Source organism: Panthera tigris, chromosome E1 (genome assembly GCF_018350195.1).
Source record: "Panthera tigris isolate Pti1 chromosome E1, P.tigris_Pti1_mat1.1, whole genome shotgun sequence".
Lineage (NCBI taxonomy): Eukaryota > Metazoa > Chordata > Mammalia > Carnivora > Felidae > Panthera > Panthera tigris.
This window is the reverse complement of record NC_056673.1, coordinates 19192292-19208214: the sequence shown is the minus strand read 5'-3', so window position 1 is coordinate 19208214 and position 15923 is coordinate 19192292. Positions and strand designations below refer to the sequence as shown.

At 39.9% G+C, this 15923-nt stretch overlaps 1 protein-coding gene across 8 annotated transcripts in view; it reads right to left on the bottom strand.

The window, feature by feature from the left end:
* NF1 (neurofibromin 1) overlaps positions 1–15923 on the bottom strand; it is a 319551-nt gene that overhangs the window by 72526 nt on the left and 231102 nt on the right. The window lies entirely within an intron of this gene.

Here is a 15923-nt window from a genome sequence, read left to right as displayed (position 1 = left end):
ATTTAAGAAAAGTATTAAAAATATCATAAAAAGTTTGGCTTTACAGATATGTAAAGGGACAGTTTTAGCGCATATTTAACAGACCATTTACTAATGAAAAATTTACACATTTACAAAATTAAAAGTCTTCTACGTATAGGAGAGGGAAATTTACCTTTTGTACATCGGATGTCAGAATCTGATTTACCTCAATTAAAAATAAGGATAGATTCAGGATAAAATCCTGGGGGTCTAACAAACATGGGCACTATAAGGAAGAAACAGGCAAGGAGAAAGGGAAGAAAAGACGGGATTCATCTGGTGCCACAACTGGGTGATGAACCCAATACAACACACAATATAGGACTAGGGCTGGGCCTAAGACCGATGTTCACACTCCAAATCAAACTGCACTGGGCACAGCTAGAAGAAAATGGCGAATTTTCTACAAATACAAAAAAGAAAGCCACCTTATGAATTAGAGACGAACAAAAGTAATAGCCACGAGTCAGAAAAAGAAGCCCTGAAACAAGGCTAGATTAAAATGCAAGACAGCATAGCTGAAATAGGCCACAAATGAGGGATTTAAATTGTGAGACATAAGGAAGGCTCTATTTCAAGCAATTCCTAGAGTTGGAAGAGTCCAGAAAGAAACTCTGATGCTCCTTCCTAGGAAATTTTAAAATAAGACAAGACTTCTTTCCAGGTTTGGGAACCTTTCTATTTGGAGAGACAGAAAAGGAATAACCCTCTAACGTACTCTTTTGGTTTTAAAGGCCCGGGCTTATGGGAAAACTACTGTTAAGCTTCAATAAGGCCATTTCTCTCCTAGGCTGACTAGTACAGTGGCTCTTAAACATTCCCCTGCCCCAGCAAACCCAACTCACCATGGCAGGGAATCTCACCATGAAGAAAGGGGGTTATTTGAAAAAGTCCCCTAAATGATTTTAAAATTCATTACCTTTCTAAATGGGCAAGCTGCTTCCACTCCTCCTCATCACTGACCTAGTCGCTTTGCCAGCGATGGTAAAGACTACTCACTTACGGGGCGCCTGGGTGGCTCAGTCGGTTGAGTGTCCGACTTCGGCTCAGGTCATGATCTCATGGCTCGTGAGTTCTCGAGCCCCGCGTCAGGCTCCGTGCTGACAGCTCAGAGCTTGGAGCCTGCTTCCGATTCTGTGTCTGCCTCTCTCTCTGCCCCTAACCCACTTGCATTCTGTCTCTGTCTCTCTCAAAAATAAATAAACATTAAAAAAAAAAAAAAAAAAAAGACTAGTCACTTACACACCCTCCTCTACCAAACACTTATGTCAGGTTTCTGAAACACATAGAGTGAGCTTCTCAACAAGTAGGTTTCTTAGATGTCTTTCACTCTGAGGGTGCCAAAAATACAATGCTGTCTTAGAAATGCTACAGGGACAAGTGACAAGAAGGTGAAATTATGGATTACAGCATTAGTAACATCTATGGATTACACCAATCTTCCTGACTTGTCTGCAAAACGCAAAGGAAAAAACGGAGTAAATTTACAAGTCAACTACACAGACTTCAAATCCTTAGAAAGAAGTATTACCTAGCCTTAAAGTAATTAGATAAACTTCCTTCTAAGGAAATTGTGTTCTTATCATTTTTAATGGAGGAGGACTCATTATTTGCCACTAAGACAAGAACTCCTGTATTACTGGCTCCATAAACATTTCAAAATACATTAGTCCTCTCGAGCTCATTAGATATATATCCATCCATTCATCCACCCCTCGGGCTTAATTCTATTTTATAAGTAACTTTTGTTTCTCACCAGTCAAGAGGATCCTAATAAGAGCACAAATACAAAGTAAATGCAATAAGGGATAAAACAGCAGGGAAGCATGTGTCTAAAGTTCTAGGCCTAAATCCTGCTTCTGTCACTTCTCAGCTGTACAATCCCGGCCATGTTACCACTGCTCAGGGTCAAGGTTTCCTCCTGTCTAAAATGGACTAGCAGAACTTATTCATAGTGTTTTTCTTGAGGAAAAACACAGACAGCCTTATCATACTGTCGTGCTCCCTCCCCTCCCCCCCCCCCCACATTCTATATGCAGTAATGTTGCTGCTGCTGTTGTTAGGGTTATTATTATTATGGATATGCCCAAGCCCAATGCTTTTGAGAAATGCAGGTAGGAATACCCAAGCTCCACACCTTAACAGCAACAGAATGAAAGGGTGTGCTGGCTTCAGTCGCTGCTTTTCCACCCTCCAGAGTTCAGGTTCAGATGTATGAGTGGAATAGGGATGCAGAAGAAAGTCAGAGAAACATTCACTATCACAGCAGAAGATGTCTTCTGTGGCTAAATTAAAAGATCACAAGTATGTGCTATTCAATAACCTTCCATAACAATGCTCTGAAGCAGCAGCAAATTCCTTTAACCAACACCAAAGATGTCAAATGAAAGTCAACCTCAAATATTTTTTAACATTATTCCTTATGCAATGCGTTTTAAGAACTAGACAAAGAATGAGAGCATGCATGGCAAACTACCAGCCAGCATCACAGTTAAAAGTGACAAGTTATATTTCTATTAAAATCAGAATCAGAACAACGATGCCTATTTTGTCATCAATCTTCTCAACATTATTTGGGACATTCCAGAACAGGAATAACAGATACAATTATATGGAAATAGGCAACAAAATTATTACTATTAATAAACTGAAATAATGGTCTATCCAAAGGATTCCTCAGGAATGCCTTCAAAAGAATAACCTTAAATAACAAAAAGCATATGGAAACATGAAGGATTTTCTTGTATGTTGGCAACAAATAGTTAGAAAATTACAGAAGAAAGATACCGTTCATTGCAGCAACAACAAAGCAAATATACAATGCCTGAAATAACATTCACATGAAATGTGCAGGACCGAATGGGGGAAAAGCTAAAACAGCATTAATGTGAGGTATTAGCTGAAACTTGATGAAGACGATACACAAAGATCTCTCCATTCATTTATTCTTTCACTCAACAGACATTTATTCAGCACCTGGAATCAAGGCTAAGTACACGAGACACACCTTGAGTGGTATCGCAAAAATGAGATTATTTCCGGTATAATTCGTGGATTAAACCAACTCTGACAAATATATTCCAATGAGATTCTTTTTGAGACATGACATAAAACACTTCAAGTCACCTGGAAAAATAAATAGGCAAGAACAGAAAAAAGGAAGACACAGTAGAGGTATCTTACACTTTCTCTGGAGGAGAACCCTTCTAAGACAAAATAGTAGGGACATAAAAATAGAAAGGCAGACAGCCACAGCATAGATATGCAAGCACAGTCAGAGTACTGTGCACAGAAGAGTTCTAAGGACTTCCATTTCCTCACAGGGTTGTTGAGAGGAGTGAGGGCAAAATGAGATAATTCATGTAACATGCTTAGAACAGGGCCTACCGCATAGGAAATTCCCAAACATTGTTCACTTTAGAAGGAAAAAAAAAATCACAAATCAAAGGGCAAGGGTAAGACTCAGTATTAAGAATACTGGGGAAACTGGAAAACAGCCTACTTCAACACTCACTTCACATGATACACCTACACAGCAAACTAAAAATGAGAACATTAAAAAAAAAAAAAAAAAAAGGAAGTCTTAAAACCAGCAGAAGAATTTAAACATATTTATAAATCTCTGGGAGACCTTTTTTTTAATTAGGAAAGGGGAAAAAAAATCACAAAGAAATTATCAATGGATTTGTCTATATAAAACTCCCAAGTTTCTTTATGTGGAAGTAATGAGCTGAATAAAAATATTCAAAGAGAATACCATAAAGGAGATTGTTCATCAAAAGCTTACAAAATTGATAAGAAAAATATTTAGATTCCCAATGGGTAAATGGGCAAAGGACATAAGCAGAACACTTAAAAGACAGGAAGTATCCTGACTGAAAAGTATATGGACCTAGGGACTACCACGTAATGACTGAAAATGAAAACAAAATGGGATACCATTTTCATCATTAATTCAGCAAGCAATCGTTAAGAAACAGAAATGAAGGCTGGGGAAGCCATCACGAAATAACCACATTCACATGTTGGCACCACTTCTTTGAACGGCAACTGGCAGCCGTGAGGAGGGAACAGCTACTCTGAGCTGCTGCCTAGGCGTCTGGCAGGAGGACAACCCCGCACACCCCCCAGACGCAGAGTCTGGCCCTCCGGGTAAGGACCCGAGCTTAGGATTTCCACCACCAGTTCCTGCTTTGCTTTTCCTGGTGCACATTGTTAAATAACTACTCAGAGTTGGGCCCGTGAAAAGTTACTGACTGTCGTCCCAACCACCTTCTAAGTAACAGGCGCTTGTTACCCTGCGCTGCTTCCTGCTTGCCGGTAAGCCGGGACGGAAGCATGCCTTCCTCCAGCTCATTGCGCCCAGCCCCCTGAACACTTCCGGGATCCCTAAGTAATACATCTTTTGACCTTACTTCCTTCGTGTGAGTGTGCCAAAACAAATCAAATCAAAACCACCCCAGGGTTCTCACTTCCCCAAAATGGAAGCTCAGGTGCTTAGGGAGCTACCTGCCAGCACCACGTGTGTGGTTTGTGCAGGTCATAATCCAGAGTCCTTTTTTTCCCTTAAATCCCTCCTCTTTTTACAACACAATGTTATGTTAGTTTGAAGTATACAACACAGTGATTCAACAATTCTATACATTACTCAATGCTCCCCATAAGTGCAGTCACCATACAGTGTTACTACAGTATTATTAACTGTATTTCCTATTTCCTTTTCATCTCCATGACTCATTTATTTTCATAACGGGAAGTTTATACCTCTTATTCTCCTTCATCTATTTTGCTCATCTCCTAATGCACCTCCCCTTTGGCAACCACCAGTTGGTTTTCCGTATTTAAAAGTCTGTTTGTTTCTTTGTTTTGTTTTGTTTTGTTTTTGATTCCACATAGTGAGATCATATGGTATTTATCTTTTTCTGTCTGGCTTATTTCACTTAGCATAATACCTTCTAGGTCCATCCATGTTGTCACAAAGATGTCATTCTTTTTTATGGCTAATATTCCATTGTGTGTATGAATGTATGTAGGGGTGTGTGTGTGTGTGTGTGTGTGTGTGTGTGTGTGTGTGTGTATTTATATACCACATCTTCTTTATCCACTCACCTATCAATGGGCACTTGGGATGCTTCCATACTGGCTTTGTAAATAATGCTGCGAAAAACATAAGGGTGCATCTATCTTTTCAAATCAGTGTTTTCATTTTCTTTGGGTAAATACCCATTATGGTATAATCTGCATATTCTTAATGTAATACACCAGCTACAGGCCTCCCAACACAACAATGTTCAAAACACTAAAATATTTTAACCTTTAACCTAGTAAATTCTAGGTCAATTCTTTCTAACAGCAGGAAAAATGGAAACAATGCTAAATACCATTAGGACATTAGGTAAGTAGATCATGATCCCACTGACCAGAATATTATGTGTCCAATAAGAATATTTATGAAGAGTTTTTGAAGTTTGAAACGTGGAGAATGCAAAAACTAGAAAGCAAAAATTATAGGATATAAACATATAGAACTATATATTAAACACAACAAAAAAGAGATCTATACCAAAATGCTAACACTGTATACCAAGTACATTTTATTAACTGCTTTGTCCTTGAAAAATGCAAGAGATCTAAAAAAAGAACTACTGAGACAGCTGTCCAAGAGATCTAGGTCAAGGAGGAAAACAAGAAAATGGGAAGACGAAAAATGAACTGTGAATGGGAAGGGGTGGTCAAGACACTAGAGGGCATCATGAAATGAAGACCAGAGACAGAGAAACATAATCAGCATTCTTGGAAGCACATTCACAGGCACAGCTCATTTTAGTGGGCTTCACTTTACTGCACCTTCATACACAGTGCGTTTTCTCATATTGGAGGTTTGTGGCCACCCTGTGCTGAGCAAGCCTATTGGCGCCATTTCTCCTACAGCACTTGCCCGCTTCGTGTCTCTCACATTTTGGTAATTCCTCCCAATATTTCAAACTTTTTCATTGTAATTATGTTTATTATGATGACCTGTGATCAGTGATCTTTGATGTTACCACTGTATTTGTCATGGGGTGCCCAGAACAGCATCCACATAAGACCGTGAATTAATAAGTAAATGTGTGCATTGTATCCCTACGACCACTTCCTTTCCTTCAGCCTCCCAATTCCTAGAGACACAACAATATTGGTATTAGGGCAATTAACGACCCTGCAGTGGCCTCTAAGCATTCAAGTGAAAGGAAGCGTCACATGTCATTCACTGTAAGACAAAAGCTAGAGGTGATCAAGGCTAGTGAGGAAGGCATGTCGAAAGCCAGGACAGGCTGAAAGCCAGGCCTTTGTGAATGCGAGGGAAAAGTTCTTGAAGCTACTGCAGCAAACACACAAATGATAGGAAAGTGAAACGGCCTGGTCACTGATATGGAGAAAGTTTTAGTGGTCTGGAGAGTTGATCAAACCAGCCACAACATTCCCTTAAGCTAAAGCCTAATCTAGAGCAAGACCCAACCCCTCTTCAGTTCTATGACAGTTGAGAGAGGTAAAGACGCTGCAGAGCTCCCTTTGAAGCTGGCAGAGAAGTTACTTCATGAGGTTTAGGAAAGAAGCCATGTCTGTAACACACAAATGCAAGGTGAAGCAGGTGCTGATGGAGAAGCTACAGCAAGTTCTCCAGAAGGTCCAGCTAAGATCATTCTGGAAGGCGGCTGCAGTAAACAGCAGAGTTTCAGTGTAAGTGCAACAGCCTTCTCTTGGAAGGAGATGCTATCTGGGACTTTTGTAGGTAGAGAGAAGTCAGTCAAGAGACAGGCTGACCCTCTTGTTAGGGGCTAACACAGCAGGAGACTAAGTTGAAGCCAACGCTTATTTATAATTCTGAATATCCTAGGGCACTTAAGAATGATGCTAAATCTACTCTGCCTATGCTCTACAAATGCAAAAACGAAGGCTGAATAACAGCACATCTGTTTACAACATGGTTTTACCGAATATTTTAAGCCCACTGTTGAGGCCTGCTACTCAGAAAAAAAGATTCAAGATATTACTGTTTGCTGGCAATGCACCTGGTCACACAAGAGCTGTGGTGGAGACAGACAATGAGATTAATGTTGTTTTCATGTCTGCTGACACAACATCCATTCTGAAGCCCAATGGATCAAGGAATAATTGTGACCTTCAAGTCTTATTTAACAAATACATTTCATAAGGCTATAGCTGCCCCAGACAGTGATCCTGTGATGGATCTAGACAGAGTCAATCAAAAACCTTCTGGAAAGGAGATACCATTCTAGAAGCCATTAAAAACATTTGTGGTTCGGGGCACCTGACCGAGTCGGTTAAGGGTCTAAGTCTTGATCTCAGCTCAGGTTTTGATCTCAGGCTCTGGAGCTCAGGCCCTGCGTTGGAAAGAGGTCAAAATATCAAGACAAACAGAAGTTTGGAAGAAGTTGATTCCAACCCTCATGGATGACTTCAGGGATTTCAAGTGGAAGAATTCCACCGAAACAGATTCTTCAGTGGAAGAATTAATGGCAGATGTGGTGGAAACAGCAAGAAAATTAGGATTAGAAGCAGAGTCTGAAGATGGGACTGAGCGGCTGCCATCTCTGATAAAAGCTGAATGGATGGAGATGCTGCTTACGGTGGAACAAAGAGAGCAGTTTCTTCAGTTGGAATCTGCTCCTGGCGAAGATGCTGTGAAGACTGCTGAAATGACAACAAAGGATCTAGAATATGACATACACTTTGTTGATAAAGCAGCAGCAGGGTTTCAGAGGACTGACTCCAATTCTGAAAGAAGGTCTACCGTGCATAAAATGCTATCGAACAGCATCATGTGCTACAGAGAAATCATTCACGAAAGGAAGAGTCGATCAATGTGTGAAACTTCATTGTTGTCTTATTCTAAGAAACTGCCACGGCCACCCCAGCTTCAGCAGCCGGCACCCTGATCAGTCAGCAGCCGTCAACACTGTGCAAGACCACCCACCAACGAAGAGATTATGACTCACTGAAAGCTCAAATGATAATTAGCATTTTTAGCATAAAGTGTCTTCAGTTAAGGCATGTACATTGTTATTTTAGACCTAATATGCTATTGCACACTTAACAGACTACATTCTAGGGTAAACATAACTTTGACATTCACTGGGAAACCAAAAAATTCATTTGATTCGCTTTACTGTGATACTTGCTTTATTGCCATGGTCTGGAACTGAACCCGCAGAATCTCCAAGCTATGCCTACACATTGTATGAGCTTACTTTAGCACCACATGGTCAGCTGCTGTCAGAATTGTTCCCCAACAAATGTAACCAGACAGGCTCTTTTCTCTCCTTAAACAAACAAAACCCCCAAAACATTCAAAAATCTCCAGTATCTCAGAATAAAATGTAAACTCTTACTACGGCTTACTTATGGTCAGGCCCTTGCCTTTAGAGTGGCATCCTTAAATTTACCAGCTCCGTTGCTGTATAGTTCAAACAAAGTATCTTTCTGTCCCTCTGGTTCACCGTGCTCTCTCGTGAGCTCTCAGAGATACTGCGTGTCCTCTTTGGTACACTACCTTCCCTCTTCTTCCCCTAGTAAACCCGGATTCTTCCTTTCGATTTCTGTGTAGAGATCACTGCCTGCTAGGAGTTTGTGGGGTTTTTTGACCATCTTGATCTGAATTTATAAATGAGACAATGAATTAATACAGATCAAAGATGTACCTGGTGCGCTAACAATGACCTACTTAGAACAGACCAAGTTAAACCTCCAAGTCTTATTCTACAGTCTGCGTTTCTTCCACTAGGTCAAAATAATAGCTTCAGAGTCCAGAAAAAGGAGAGATCTAAGAAAAGTTAAGAATGAAGGAAGATTTGGTTAGGTGGCTACTTCTAAGAAATTAGCTCTAGGCAGTGTGAGTTACCTATGGAATAATTCCAAAAAAAAAAAAAAAAAAAAAGGTTAATTCTGAGACCTGTGAACAACTTAGTACCAGTGGATGGCTCAAGAGAAATCAGTCCAAGAAAGAGAAACAAATGCCACTTCCATTGTTACTGTATTAAGCAGATTAGCTTGCTTCACACTTTAAAAAGTGCTGTGCAAAGTGAGGTTTTAAAGAAGCTTAACTTAAAAAAAATGCCATTTTTGGCTCAAAGCCCCAACTCCATTAAACACGTTTAGGAACTAGTTGAGCCATATGCTCAACATACCCATTTATCTTTTCTATAAACCGTGGCTTGATATTATGAATCTGTTGGAAGTTATTGATGAGATGAAAGCACAAAAACTAAACACACACACACACACACACACACACACACACACACACACACACACAGTAAAAACAGCAAACTATATAGTTGTTTTCTGATCAAAACAGTTCTAAGTGTATTTAAAGCACATTGTGGTTTAACAGAGCATGAGATAAGGTTTTGTTACCCACAGCCTGCGTTGTTACCTTGGGCAAGTGATTAAATATGCCTTCAGGTAAAAATCTAGTTAAGAACATGTATCCCATATGGGATATGTATTTTAAGGAATACAATAAATCATGTGTATTAAAGCACTTTGTAGGTGCTACATAAATATTTCAAAGATTACTGCTGTCCCTTGTTTCAGAGATTCATGGGTAATTACCAACATCAGAAATGGAAATGACTGAACCCATAATGATACATAATTCCCCATGTATGTAGTTATACTTCAAATAACTAGTTTACAAGGTTATTTATCCCATAGGGAATAAAATTTAGCGGTAAACAATCAGATATCTGGATACTTCATACAGGCATCTTGGTGCCAAGTATCACATAAATCTGATGAAATACTCCATACCAGGAAATGCAGTTTTTCACTCTGCTATTTTGTTGCCCATAGTCACCATCCAAACAAATAAACCAAACGCTTCTGGAAGGCTGAATGACTTGAAATGTCTGTCAAATCCCTGCCTCAACAGAAAATAAACTAAGATTTAACGGCTTTTGGTCCAGAAAGAAAAAATAAATAAATAAATAAAACCTCAGTAAGGGAAAACAAGGATGCCATCACCACAATAACCACTGGGAAGGCCCTCATTTGCCAAACAAAGCCTCAGCAACCACTACTGCATGTAAGACATTGTGTAATATAAGAGTAACTGGCACACAGCCCGTCCATTTACCAGTTCTATGACTTAGACATCAGATACTCAGCTGTATTTCCTCATACTGATGACAAATAAAGCAAAGAAGTGTTTAAAAATCATTTCGTCTATTGATAAGTTCTGATATTTCCTCATTCCTCACGGCTTTTCTACAACAACTACAAGAAATCTTTCTTGCTTTAACAAAGCACATACCTGGTGAAATGCTGTACGTCTCTGCCCTGACTCGAAGTTAAAAACAATAAAAGCTGCAGGACATTAAGTATGAACTTAGAGACACTGTTTTCTTCAAACTGAAACACATTTCAATTAACCAAAAGATCAACATGAATTACATCTCAATAAAGCTGTTATTATTTTAAAAAAAAATGTCTAGAGGGATAAGAGTTAGGTTACCAAGATGGGCCTTGAATCAAAAGTAGGAGTTTGCTCTACATTAAAGGAAGGGCATCCAAGGCCAATGGTAAGATGGTTAGTGTTGTGGAAGCACAAGGCTAGGCATCTAATATAAAGTCTGGAGCACACTCCACTAATGTTACCATACATGGTGATGGCTAGTCCTCTAATATTAAACTTAAACGACCAATTGAGACAAACGGCTTGAAGACTTTTTTGATCGCTATAGTAAAGGTAATGTATAGAATGCTCACTTGGCATTCTGAGCTTTCTGGGCAGATTTTGTGTCTTCATTGGCTCCTCTAGTCTTCTTGACAACTGCTCTGATGATACCCTCGGCCATGTACCATGAAGACCCTTTTCTGAGAACATCCCAGAGGCTTACTTGGAACCACATTGATGATGGCAGTATCATCAGATTTCCAAAATAAGGCCACCATCTAGCCTTTTACAAAATGACTTTCAACCTTCTGCTTTAGTTCAGCAACCTTGCAACTAATATGAGCAGCATAAAAGATCATGAAGAGATTTGTATGAGACGCTAAGGAACAAAGGCTTTGCCTTGTAAGTCGGTGGTTTTGTTGAAGCGTGGTACCTATATAATGGGGTGCCATATGAAATAGGCATTTAACACTTCTGTATTTCTTTTTACCATTATCTTTTGCTTAGTGGTTTTCTAGTTAGAGCAATCAATACTGACTTTCCTTATAGCATAATATAAATTTTCCTTTAAGAAAAAAAGTCCAATAAAAGCCAATAAAAATATTGAGGAAATAACAGAAGTTTTGAAGAAATGGCAAAAATCCCAAAGGTGGTATATGAATGTCTTACATATGAAAACTTGGCTAACTGGAGCACATAAAAGGTTTTATCTGGAAGTAACATGGTAGTATTTTAGAGACATCATTCTGGCAGTAGTGGGGAAAATGGAGGGGATGGGGTAATATCCTGGTTGACAAAGAATCCAATTAGGAAGTTGTTGTAATAGCCTAGACAGCAAACAATGGTCCACCGGCAGTATACTGCCCACATGCCACTTGTGGCCTATAAGCGAAGAATGGTCCTTACATTTTTAAAGAGCATTTTAAAACAAAACAATCCCCCCCACACACAAGAAAGAAAGAAAGAAAGAAAGAAAGAAAGAAAGAAAGAAAGAAAGAAAGAAAGAAAGAGGAGGGGAGGGGAAGGGGGAGGGGGAGGGAAGGTAAAGGAAAGGAGGAAGGAAGGAAGAAGGAAAGAAGAAAGAGAAAGAAAGAAAGAAAGCAAGCAAGCAAGCAAGCAAGCGAAAAACTACTTGGCCTAAAAAGCCTACTACTTGGTCCTTTACCACAAATGTTTGTTCACTAACCCCAGCTTTGACAACCGATTGAACTGTAAATGGAGTGTGAAGATAAAGCATAAAACACTTTGTGAAGCAGAATCAGAAACACCCACTGCCTAATCAGATGCCTGTGGTTAAGAACAGGTAGAAGTGAAGACTGATGCTAAGGCTTCTATTTAAAGCTCAAGGCAGCTGGAGACACTGTTACCAGAGAGAAGGAAACAGAAAGGAGGATAGTCTGTCTCAGAAATTAAATCACTTTGTTTTCACCATTAACGAAAAATAAGATTAAATGACAACAAGCCAAAAAGAGGTAACAGACTTACAGTATTATAAAAGTAGAAAAAAAACTTGCTCCAAAACAGTCATTTGCTCTTGGAACATGTATTTTGCAACAAGGGGAAAAGTGTTACTTTTCCTATATTAGATTTCTAAAATGAAATGGCTGGTATTTTGCTGTAGAAAAGTGAAGTACAATTCTAAAATGTATCACATTTAAGTCTAACATAACAAGAGTCTGTTTCTGCATACTTGCATATCCACTTTCTCAGGAAGCTTACAAATAGTGTCTTCACGAGTAATTGTCCACAATGAAAGCCACTTGTGCTACACACTTCTGATATGTTTTAGATGTTCTACTTAAAAAAAAATTTTTTTTTAAATGTCTATTTATTTTTGAGACAGAGAGAGACAGAGCATGAATGGGGGAGGGTCAGAGAGAGAGGGAGACACAGAATCCGAAACAGGCTCCAGGCTCTGAGCGGTCAGCACAGAGCCCGACGTGGGGCTTGAACTCGAGGACAGCGAGATCGTGACCTGAGCCGCAGTCGGAGGCTTAACCGACTGAGCCACCCAGGCGCCCTAGATGTTCTACTTTTAAACACAGGTAAAAGCCCACTAGTAGCATGATAAAAATGTTAATCCTGAAAACCCTAATTGCTTTCAGAAGCAAACACATATTACTTTCAAAAGTTTATTATTATTTTTTAATGTTTTATTTATTTTTGAGACAGAGAGACAGAGCATGAGGGGGAGAGAGGCAGAGAGGCGGAGATGCAGAATTTGAAGCAGGCTCCAGGCTCGGAGGTAACAGAGCACAGAGCTCAACACGGGGCTTGAACCCATGAACCGTGAGATCATGACCTGAGCCGAAGTCGGACGCTTAACTGACTGAGCCATCCAGGCACCAACTTTCCAAACTTTAAAAGTTGAAGGGACATGAGGTACAGGTGTAATAAACACAATGGCAGAGTACTTAGAGAGGGTGTTCTAAACAGCAAAGAGTGCTTCCATCGCTAACAGAGTGTTTGTGTAACTGGCACCCAAGAAAACATTCAAGTGTCCTATTCATGAGACAAAAACCCAAAGACGGAAGAGAAAAGTTACGGAAGAAAAAACAGGACCTAATTATTTCTAGACTAACATACTAAAATTGCAACTTGAAATTCTCCAGAAGTTGCTATATAAAATTTATGAGCATTGAGATGGTTTTATAAATAAGATCCCTTTTCTCCATTTAAGAGTTTTGAAAGAATCAATAGGCGAAGATAGAAAGTTCCAGAAACATAAAAAAAAGGTCAATTCAAGGTAATATATAAGTATAATAAGGAAGATACTGCTCTTATAATTCCTTGCTAGTTCCAAAGCTCCAGCACTAAATATGAGAAATCTGGATTTCCCAGATAAAAATTCAGAACACGGTTGCTATTCTTACATCAATTCTGGCTACTATCTACCCAATGCTTACTACTTGCTGGGCACAGTTCTGAATGCCACGCAAATACTATCACAATATTCACAATAAACTTATGAATGTGGCACAGATCCACAATCCCTCATCTGAAACCTTGGGACAAGATACAGTTCAGAATTTAGAGTTGTTCAGATTTTGAGGAAGACAACACAGTGCATATACTGTTTGTAGTAGTTTAGGTTCCAGCAGGAAACAGGTGGCACACTCAAACTGGGATACGAGCGAACGTGTACAGAGGAGAGGGAAGGGTTTCCTAAGAGAGAGATAAGGGAAACTGTTCGACAGTCGGACAGTAGACCTGAAGGAGTCAGGCAGGGAGCAGTCGCCAGAAACCAGACACAGAGAGGGCCGTCTGACAAAAACCATGATCTTCACAGAGGGATGCAGTCAGCCCACCGTAGCCTTGCAGGAAGCGAGCTGAAAGAATACACTCTTCCCCACAGGTCAAAGAGAAGGAGGTGAGCAAAGACGCCCAATGCTATCCTCCACACACAGCTCGGCCTCTCAGGGGACGACAGGGGCATACAGGGAGTGGATCTGGAGAGGCCACGGCAAGTTACCCAGGACCCAGCTGTATTTGTCAGCATGAACTAACTTCTGCCACAATGCCAACACAACCCTGGCTAAGACACCAAAAGTTTACTTCTCACTGGTATCAGGTCATCCAGTAGTTCACCATGTGTAGAACCCCCTCCTGAACCGTTGGTTGCTACTAGGTGTTGAGAGAAGACACCAGATGGACGAGTGGTGAGAAGGCCTGGAAGGGACATACATCAGTGGAGCCTACGTTGTCCTGACTGAGACACAGACACGTGGCACCACCTAACTATAAAGACTCATGGAGCAGTGTGGTGATGTGTCCGGAAGGAACAGAAGAAACACAGTGAGAAGCGCTAGCCTTATGGTGTATTATATAACACTTCAGTAGAATTTGAGACCATACCCCAAGTCAACCTGAGATTTCTTCAGTGAAACATTAACACCCACGCTAAGTGGTGGACAAATACAGATAGTACTAATAACAATGATGAAAAGCCTCACGCCAAGGCAGATTAGGCGTTTCCACCAAATAAGTTTTGGTACCAAATCTTTTTTGACAAAATCCTTCAGGTTTCCAGAGGATTTTGCATTTCAGAATTACAGCTAAGGGATTATGAACGTGCAGTGTGATCATTATACAAATGAAGAAACCTCTCAAACGGCAGTAAGAAAATAGGGATGGGACTTCAACTCAGACCCATGACTGGCAAAATTACACTTAGGAAAACTGCAAATGACCAAATGGCTCCTATCATTCTAAACATCATTAATGATATCAGCCCACAGACATAAAGAAACAAAGGAGATACTGCAATCAATTCCAGTGTTGATTGTATCCTGTTCTGTCCCAGCACTCACTGGGCTAGCAGGCAGAGGGAATATAGAAAAGAGGTAATCCTGACCAAGAGAACGCCAGGATATGGTGGAAGAGAGATTTAGGATACATCTATAGTAACAAGCAGACTCTGATCCATGCTCTAAAAGTATGAAGTCTTAAAATGACTGATTCTGAAGTATAGAATTAGGGAAGGCTCAGAGAAAAGGCACTGCCATCCGAGTTAGACCCAGAAGGAAGAACAGAACTGTGAACGAGAAGTCTGTTGGGCAGATGGGGGGAGACTGAACAAACGAAAAGAGGCAGGAGGTATTTAAAGACCTGAATAATGAATGGCAAATGGCTTCTGATTAAGAGCACCTGAGTGGACAGTTCAGAGTTTTAAATTTTGCCTAATTTTCATCAAGATGCCTAGACAGTCTAAGATTAATAAGTCAAAGAGGACCATGAAAAGTCCATGGTAGGAAAGCCATTTGGCTAGGTGATGATGCAACTTACTGAGAATCAGACTATGAGAAGAACCTATCTGGGTTCAAACATAGGAAAGGGAAAATTTTGAATTTTAAATTTTAAATAAGTTGAGATGAAGTGTTTGGAGCATCACTAAGGAGTTATCTGTGTTATCTGAGGGCTCTGATTTATAAATTTTTACTCTGGTTGCTAAGAGGCCTTTTATGTTGACTTCTTAGGTCTAATCACACTAATCTCCAGTTTAGCGAGGTTCTTTATTACATGTGCCACATAAATAAGGTTTAGCAAGCACTGGTTCTATTCATTCAGGAGAAACAAATCTTTATAGCAAAGTAAAACATGTGAGGAACATGTACCGACTTGTACTTCTGCCATTTTTGTAGCAATTTCCTTGTATGTCAACACAATTTTAAAGAGTGCCGGCCAATGTGACGAAAACGTTAGCACGATACAACTGAACTTCCCT